Raw genomic sequence first — 10,053 nt, 5'->3', positions numbered from 1 at the left:
AAGTAAAATGACAAATGCTAATATCATATTCATTTTAATTATAAAATAGGTGACATCTAAAGCATTTCTGACTTTAGCCATGATTATTGCCTCATTTTTCATAGTTCTTTTAAAATAAGGGTTCTTAACCCAGGGTACATGACCAGCATTTATATTCTCAGTAGGAAGAAAACAGTTGCTTTCATCAAAATCTAAAACAGTGTTTGATACATAGTAGTTTGAAGCCAGTTCTTTAGGGAGCACATTGAAAGAGAATTCTGTAACATGGACTCATTCATTCAAGTACTTCCTTAACTGGAGAACACACAGTATTCACTTCCTTGGTCTAAGGTTTCTTCATGTGCTTAAAGACTGAATCTTGTTTTCAAAAAGAAAGAAAAAAATTTCTTTAATATTCCCTCATACTGTAGTTTTGACATTTGTGTTCATTTTGGTTACCTTTCTGTTGTTTTTATTAGTCTCAAATTCCCCTCCCACCACCTCCTCACAGCACATGCTTACTTAAGTATGGTGTTCAAAGGTCTGTTGTGAAGTGGCAGAAAATTAACAATATTCATTTGTCTCAGCTTAAAAAAATGAGAGGAAAAGGAGTCAAGAATTTGAGAGGATGATGTGTCAAGCCCAGTTTAGTTACCTCAGGAATGTTTTTTGTAATCATTTCAATAATTCTTATGTGCTAAAAATTATTATCATTTTATGGATACTGATACTGAGGCTTGGAGAAGGCAATGGCAACCCACTCCAGTACTCTTGCCTGGAAAATCCCATGGACGGAGGAGCCTGGTGGGCTACAGTCCATGGAGTCTCGAGGAGTCCAACACGACTGAGCAACTTCACTTTGGCTTTTCACTTTCATGCATTGGAGAAGGAAATGACAACCCACTCCAGTGTTCTTGTCTGAAGAATCCCAGGGCTGGGGAGCCTGGTGGGCTGCCGTCTATGGGGTCTCACTGAGTTGGACAGGACTGATGTGACTTAGCAGCAGCAGCATACTGAGGCTCAGAGGAGTTACATAGTTGCCTGTATCTGTACTTGTTCCTAGGTTCATCTAACTCTAATAAGCTGTACACTTCACTATGATGCCTCTATATTTCAAACTTTCTATTCTCTAATCTGCAAAGAGAAAGTTAAAAAAAAAACACTAAAAATGTAAAGATAGATAGTGGCCATCTGTCAAAATTTCATTAATTAATTAGGTAACCAACAGAAAGACAAGAGAGCTGATTCCAAGAGTATTTGAAAAGCACACTTGTGTGTGATCAGTAAGGAAAGAAATATCAACTTGAGATTCTTAAATACAAAATTGGTTATTCCCTGCTAGGGAATAAAATGATAACTTTTGAAGTTATCTTTCCTACTAGTCCTCCACCCCGGAAATCATACCTTATAAGCTTTTTTTTTTTCTTTTTCCTATGCAGGTTAACCTCTGTTTAGGCACATAAACAGTTGGGCTTTTGTTAGTAAAACAGAACTATACCTTACAAATAGTTAGATGAGAGTGAAAAAGATTTATTAGCCAATGGTCTAGCATGATATTAAAAAATCAAAGATAGCATTTTTTGTTTATTTCCCATTTTGAAATGTTTTTTACAGAATATAGTGACAAGATGCAGCCTCTGACACAAACTGGTTTGGTTTAAATGCTATGTCCTCCCCCTACTTCTGTGTCATTAAGCAACTGATTTAAATTCTCTGTGCCTTTATTTCCTAATTTTTAAAATGAGGAAAAATAATAACGGAGTTTACCTTTTATAGAGTGTTATAGTAATTAAGGGAGCTTTGTGCATTGCAAATAACTAGCCAGTCATGGTTGATAATTCAAGGCTGAGTTCATTTTGGCCTTTTTCATTGTAGCCCTGAGAAGAGGCTTCAGCAGTCAGAATTTTGCAGGGTGGGAGGAGGGGATTACTTGGTTTTGTGTATCAGTTTCACTTGTTCACTTCTGGACATTCTTTCATTACCTTGTTTTTATTTCTCTATGTCAATACCATTTTGCACTTAATGCTATTAAATTTTATGAACTGTGTTTCCAGTTGGTTAAATTTCTAAGCATTTACCTTCATGTCAGACAGTCAATCAGCAAGTGTGATTAATGTAATATCACTACACATGAGATAAGCATATTCATGATTCCAGGACCAGGTCATAAAAGATTATATGATTGGTTTTAGAACCAATGCATTAACATAGTACAAAATTCCTTGAATTTCGGATTAAAATGTGCCACACATTGTGTTTATAACTAAGATAATTCTGTAGTTTCTTTGTTGATCTTAAAACTGTAAACATACTTCATATGAAGTATGTACTTTAAAAATCTGGATGACTCTATCTTAAATCCATGTTTTTTCTTTTTCTTTTTCATTTTACTTGCCATTTTCAACTTTCTGTCCTTTAAGGAGTAGAAACTGAGCAGCAGACTTCACATTTGGATATAAAAGATATGCCATCAGTACAAATGATAGTTAATTACATACAAATAGTTTTACAAATGTGATGGCTAGCACTCCCTTAAAATTCTAAGAAATTACTCCATGCTGAATAATTTAAATTAGAAATGCAAACCAAATGCTAAAGGTAGCATTCGGCAATGCTCTTGATTAGAATATCTGCATGTAGTATTTGTTTATGCAGCAATTTAAGTGCCCTCCATGGTTGTTTTGCTATTTGAAGAATCTTCATAGAATCTCAAGTACTTGCTGTCACTGAGGCAAAAAACTAATTTGCTTCCCATTATAATATCTGCCTTTCCAGTCGTGTGTATTTAATTGTGGTGAGATCTTGGGAGTAGTATTTGACTTTTATACAAGAAAAAATGAGAGTAGAGCTGTTACTTTTGACAGCTTATACATTTTTAAAAAATGATGGAAAATAGGTTGAAGGCAGAATTAAACTCAAACTATAAAAGCCTTAATTAGCGGAAGCATAGTTACAGAGAGTTATTGTAGAATACAGTCTAAATTGTATTAAAATATTTTTTCAACTGAAGATGGAAAAAGCATGCTTTACACTACAAGCAATTTCTCTAAATTACTACCCATCATTGCATTTCATAGATTAAAACTGAGTACTAAAATAAAAGCTTGTTACTACAATTCGTTTTGTTTACTTCAGTTTGGAATGATATCCTAAGGCATTTTTAGAGCAGTAATATTATTTCCTCCTAATGTGTATGATGAAAGCTGTCTAGTCATTTTCAAGGCTAGGGATAACGATGATTTTTTAAAAGTATAACTATAACAAAGCTCTCCTTAAGAAGTTATTCAATCATTTATTTGATCAATAACTGAGCAATTATTATATACGTTCACAGAACAGAATAGGCACTCAGTATTATGGTTGGTATAACCAAAGATGCTTAGAAGAGCTAAAAATGCTTAGGATTTTTTTCTCTTCTTTATTTGTTCCCAAATAATCTGCGAATAGTCATGACTAAGCAGGGATATGACCATAAAAACTGAATAATGAATGAAAGAAAACCAAAAATTGTGAGTTATTATTACTTTATAATTTTAAACACAAATATCTATATATTTAAATAGTCATGATATAATAATGAATTGTTTGATTAAAAAATAAAAATATGTTAGCTTCCAGAGATTCAGGTCTGCGTTGAGCCTCCTAGATTTTTAGATTTCATAAGACAAGAAAAAATGTTTATTTCTATCCACACTTGCACATACATATATTGGAGAAGGAAGAAATGGCAGCCATTTTTTCCTTCTCCAATATATGTATGTACGAGTGTATGTTAATAGATAGAAATAAACATTTTTATATACATATATATGCATATATATATCTATATACATATATATATTATTTTGCCAAATAGTAGCTTAGAAGAAGAAAAAAAACTACAACTCTATTCTCTATTTTACAAAATAAATGTATTTTTTAAATTTAGAAAGGACATCATTGCAAATGAAGGGAGAGTCCTTTCATCACCTAACTCAGGTCCAGCTGCTTGCTGCTTAAAAATCAATACCTAAGGGACAGTTGTTAAAGGAAAGTTGCTTTTAATCAGAATACTGATAATCTGGGGAGATGGTGGATTAAGTGAATGGAAAAAAAAAAAAAAAAAAAACCTGACTCCAAAGAAGATTCTGCTTAGCCATGAAAACGTTTAAAGGGAAGTATTCTGAATTAATCTCTGAGATGGGGGGTCAGAGTTGTTGCCATATACCATTCTGTATAGGCTTAGCCACTCCTGGTAGTCTTTCTTTAGATGCCATCTCCTTCACACAGGTTGTTCTGGAGTTTACTGAAAGGTAAGATAGGAAGATATCTAATCATCTGTTAATTACTTATTCTTCATTTCTACCTCTTTGATCTACAGAAAGAACCAGTGAGGTAGAAATTGCTAGATAGTCAGTGTTGGATTCTGAGACCTTGGTTGTTTTCAATAAACATCTCATTCCATTAACCTAAAGTTCTACACTTTGTCCTGAATTCCTGCAATGTGTCCTTGGTCTGATAAATTATCAGCACTCAGATCCAAGGAAGGGCAGTAATTAACTTCAGTTCCATATGCCTGAGGGAGAAAGAATTAGTGATCATTAATCTTGAGCCCATACATCTGGTCCAGGGTAAAATGTTCAGGGGGCATGAAGAAGGGTGGTGACTTAATTCAAAGATCAAGAGAAGCCATAAAGATGTTAACTTAAACATTTTGACCTTTAAACTGATTGGTTAGGAATGATGTATTTTAAGGACAAGAGCCAACCAAAAACATTCAGATTTAGTACTGGTGAGGATATAAACTGCTGTGAGTGTTGCCTTTGGGAATTCTTTAACCCCTCTCACTGTCTATGCTGAGAACTTTGTACTTTCCTTCTCTTCAGTAAATCCTATTCACTTGCTACCATGAAGGTTTGCATGTTTGTGAAGTTCATTCTTCGACTCTGTGAACACAACTCGGATTCCCATTTCACCAGTAGGTTAGTCTGTTCAGTCACTCAGCCGTGTCTGACTCTTTGCAAGCCCATGGACTGCAGCATACCAGGCTTCCCTGTCCATCACCAACTCCTGGTGTCTACTCAAACTCATGCCATAGACTTGGTGATGCCATCCAGCCATCTCATCTTTTGTCGTCCCCTTCTCCTCCTGCCTTCAGTCTTTCCCAGCATCAGGGGCTTTTCCAGTGAATCAGTACTTCACATCAGGTGGCTAAAGTATTGGAATTTCAGCTTTAGCATCATTCTTCCAAAGAACACCCAGGGCTGATCTCCTTTAGAATGGATTGGTTGGACCTCCTTGCAGTCCAAGGGACTCTCAAGAGTCTTCTCCAACACCACAGTTCAGATGCATCAATTCTTCGGCACTCAGCTTTCTTCACAGTCCAACTCTCACATCCATACATGACCACTGGAAAAACCATAGCCTTGACTAGACGGACCTTTGTTGGCAAAGTAATGTCTCTGCTTTTGAATATGCTATCTAGGTTGGTCATAACTTTTCTTCCAAGGACTAAATGTCTTTTAATTTCATGGCTGCAATCACCATCTGCAGTGATTTTGGAACCCAAGAAAATAAAATCTGTCAGTGTTTCCATTGTTTCCCAATCTATTTGCCATGAAGTGATGGGACCAGATGCCTTGATCTTAGTTTTCTGAATGTTGAGTTTTAAGCCAACTTTTTCACTCTCCTCTTTCACGTTCATCAAGAGGCTTCTTAGTTCTTCTTTGCTTTCTGCCATAAGGGTGGTGTCATCTGCATATCCGAGGTTTTGATATTTCTCCCAGCAATCTTGATTCCAGCTTGTGCTTCATCCAGCCCAGCGTTTCTCATGATGTACTCTGCATAGAAGTTAAATAAGCAGGGTGACAGCCCTGACGTACTCCTTTTCCTATTTGGAACCAGTCGTTGTTCCATGTCCAGTTCTAACTGTTGCGTCTTGACCTGCATACAGATTAGGCAAGGTACTATGTGATCAAAAGATGTAATGGGTGTGCTACGAATGGTTATGAGTAGAGGGGGCACCTGATTTAAAGTTAGTTACAACATAGCTTTGCTACATTGACAAGAAAGGGGTGGGGGGGTCCTGTCAATGCCAGTTTCCTGCAGATAATTGCATGCACTTGCAAGGGGGAAAATGAGTTGGGAATCTGAATGCCTTGTATTGAATATAGTATAATTTTTTATTCTTTTTGTCTTTTGCCATAGATTAGTCAAAACCCCATTACTGATTAAGGTTTAGGAATCCCTGAACCAGAGGTTAAAATATAGTGCATGGACTTTTCATAGAGCTCCCATGGTGGTTCGATGATAAAGTATCTGCCCTCAATGCAGGAGACCTGAGGTTCCATCCCTGGTTTGGAAAGATCCCCTGGAGAAGGGAATGGCAGCCCACTCCAATATTCTTGCCTGGAGAATTCCATGGACAATGGAGCCTGGCAGGCCATAGCCCATGGGATTGCAAAGAGTTACACATGACTAGGCGATTAACACTTCCTGAAATTTTTACCCATGAATTTTAAGTTTTAGCTACACTGAACCACTTGTTGTAACCACCCCCCCCCAAAAAAGTACTTGCTATATAATGCATGGACTTGAGATCTGATTTCACAGCCTCTCAAATAAGAGGCAGGAGATGATCATAATATACCATGCTTTATCCTCAGGCTCCACTAGTTATCAATGTGATTTTTGGAAAATCATTTAGCCTCAGTACATTTCATTTGCTTATCTATACCATACTGGCACAGGAGAAAATGTAGACAGCCATATATGCAGACAAAATAGCACATAATAAAGTTGTTATTATTATTCATAAAATGGAATTAATGCTCTCAAATTGTTATGAGGATAAAATAAAAAATTTTTAAGGCACAAAGCACCAACATTGTTGTTCAGAGACATCATTACTAGCATTTTTCACTTGTACAAGATTCTCACCCCTGATATTCTGCTGTAGCTGAATTATTCCAGCACCTGATTTCCAGGCCTTGGGCACTCCAGCGACAAGAGACCACCTCTACGCCTTTCCTGCCTGGCCCTATAGAATGTTCCAAGCCTCAGGTTGCCCTGAATCTCTCCACAATTTGGTAGAGAGAGAGGTGTAGGTGGTAGAAAGTTGTTTTATGAAATAATATCTCCCACAGAGACAAAACTGTTGATTTTTTTCTCTAAAACTTGAAACATGTTTTCTGGCATTTATAGGATATCAGAAGTTAAATTTTCTTAGGTTTTATTTTATTTTTTTAACCTTGGAACAGTAACGTTTTGAAACTAAGCTGTTTCTGAGGTGGTACCTACAGTGTGAAGGAAATGGGCTTTCACACCTAATCTTATGGAGAACTAACTCTAAAAAATAGTTAAGTATCATTTGCTGTTTACAATTCACTGTTATACAAAAGGGACAAAAAGAGTAAATCACTGAACCATTTACAAAATCGCATATCCTGCCAATTCCTTATCTTTTTACATTCTTACCTTCCATTACCAAACCTCCTTTATGCTGTTAATCTTCACTCAATTTAAAATGAACAAAATTCAAATTATAACACATTTTAATTTAGGTAATAAGTGAGCTGCTGAGGTTTTCATATGCCAATATTTAATTTCATAAAGTAATAGATTTAAGAAACACCCCATGGAGACATGAGAAAATCTATTCTTCTGGGACTTCTGCAGTTAAGACAAACATGTCTAGAATTATACAAATTTCACATCTCTCTACATTCAGAGAGTAGTTTTTATCACCATGAATACTAGGTCTCTTTGGTGATTAATCCTAGACTTCCTGTATGAATCCTAAAATAATATAATTGATATTAGTCTTCCAAAGGTTTAGTTTCTTTCTGTCACAACTTTAATCAATCATATCTTTAAATATGAAAGAACAATTTATAATCAACTTTATCCTGTGTTTTTTTGTTCAGATTATCCTTGATTTTGGTTATAAAAGTCTCATTTCAAGTAAAACTTGAATTTTAGACCATAGCCATGTTTCAACGAATATTATAAAGGACAATAATTTTGTACTGTCAACTATCTTCACAGCCAGGGTAGACTGCAATAAAAACAAATGATTAAGAAAGTCTCAGATTTTATCATGTCTAACTTAATTATACTATATTGATGTGGATAATGTCAGATTCAATTTAAAAATTAAATATTTTCATAGACACTATTATTATTACAGATGTTGATAGAGATATGTCAAGGAATACGTACATAACTTTAAAGGGATTAATTTTTCTGTTCCTTAAAATATACTATTGCTTCAGGAGCAAGCCAGGATATCCCTAGTGTACTGTAATGTTCCTGTCCTGTCATTTAGATGTAACACACGTTACATGCTCTTAATGGCAAACACACGGTGTACATTGTATTGTCACTTACAGAGCCTAGGATAATACTATTGCCTCCTCAAAGGAAATTATTCATATCATCTTAAGCATTGATCTAGAAGATTCTTTGGAGACATGGTCATATTGAGGATGCCTAACTGTTATCAGGCATGTAAACATATCTGAATTTTTGGATTTAATCAAAATTACAGTAACAGCAGTAGGTTGCAATTGTTGCTAAGGTTTCATTAGTTTGGCCTTGCTTTTTGAAAGGAATTATAATGTTCCACCAGTTTAGAAACCAGTATAGGTTCTAAGGGTGAGGACTCAGGATAACTCTCAACTGCACCACCACAAGAGACCCTTTACTCCACACACAGCTTTATTCTACTCTAGGACATTCTCATGGCATTCTTACTGTTTCTCTAATATCCACCTTCCTTTCTTCTGTCCTAATTCTTTTGCGCTGATCGTAAGTCAGTAAATCAGCCTCCCTCTCTCTCTTATCCTGCCTTTACTTTTTTTAAAAGACAAACACCTGTGGCGGATTCATTTTGATATTTGGCAAAACTAATACAATTATGTAAAGTTTAAAAATAAAATAAAATTAGAAAAAAAAAAAAAGACAAACATAATTTCAGTTATGCCACTATGAATAAAAGTATGATGAGTATTACCCCTATATTGAGATATATTGAAATTTTAAGCATATTCCCCTTTGATTTATTTTTACATTTTAATTTTTTATTGTAAAAGGAATAAAATATTAAGAAGATTAGAAATATGATCTAAAAGCCCATCATCCTAGGCAACTAATATATTTTTGAGTGACCCTGTTAATCCTGTGTGTGTGTATGTATACAACAGATCTCACTTTTCATGGTTGAGGGACCATAGACATGGCCTTCAAGCTAAGTCATGCATAAAAATCTTAATGATCAATGGGGAAATTTACAAATGTTCCACAGTCTATAAAATTTTTATCAAACTATTATAAAATCTCCTGCTATCAATTATAAATAAATGAAGAAATTAAAAGAGGAACTATATATGTGTTCTGTTTGTTTAGTTGTTAACTCCTGCCTGACTTTTGTGACCCCATGGACTGTAGCCTGCCAGGCTCCTCTGTCCATGGGATTTCCCAGGCAAGCATACTGGAATAGGTTGCTATTTACTTCACCAAGGGATCTTCCTGACCCAGGGATCAAACCTATGTCTCCTGCATTGAAGGTGGATTCTTACTGCTGAGCCATCAGGGGAACCCATATATATGTATTCAGTAAACTATAATTTAAAACTTTAGAAATATTGAGAATTAAACATGAGTGTTCATAGTGGTGTTATTTAAAAAGAGCCAAAAACTGAAGCAACTTAAATATCCATCAACTGGTGGGTGTATAGATAATGTGGTATATCCATACAATGGAATATTATTTAGGAATGCAAAAGAATGAATTACTGATACATGCTATAATATGGATAAACCTCAAAACCATTGTGCTAACTCAAAGAAGGCAAAGACAAGAAATCACAAACTGGTTTTAGAAAAGGCAGAGGAACCAGACATCAAATTGCCAACATCTGCTGAATCATCGAAAAAGCAAGAGAGTTCTAGGAAAACATCTATTTCTCCTTTATTGACTATGCCAAAGCCTTTGACTGTGTGGATCACAACAAACTGTGGAAAATTCTGAAAGAGATGGGAATACCAGACCACCTGACCTGCCTCTTGAGAAACTTATATGCAGGTCAGGAAGCA

This window comes from Bison bison, unplaced genomic scaffold (genome assembly GCF_000754665.1).
Source record: "Bison bison bison isolate TAMUID 2011002044 unplaced genomic scaffold, Bison_UMD1.0 scf7180017864452, whole genome shotgun sequence".
Lineage (NCBI taxonomy): Eukaryota > Metazoa > Chordata > Mammalia > Artiodactyla > Bovidae > Bison > Bison bison.
This window is presented reverse-complemented; position numbering follows the sequence as displayed.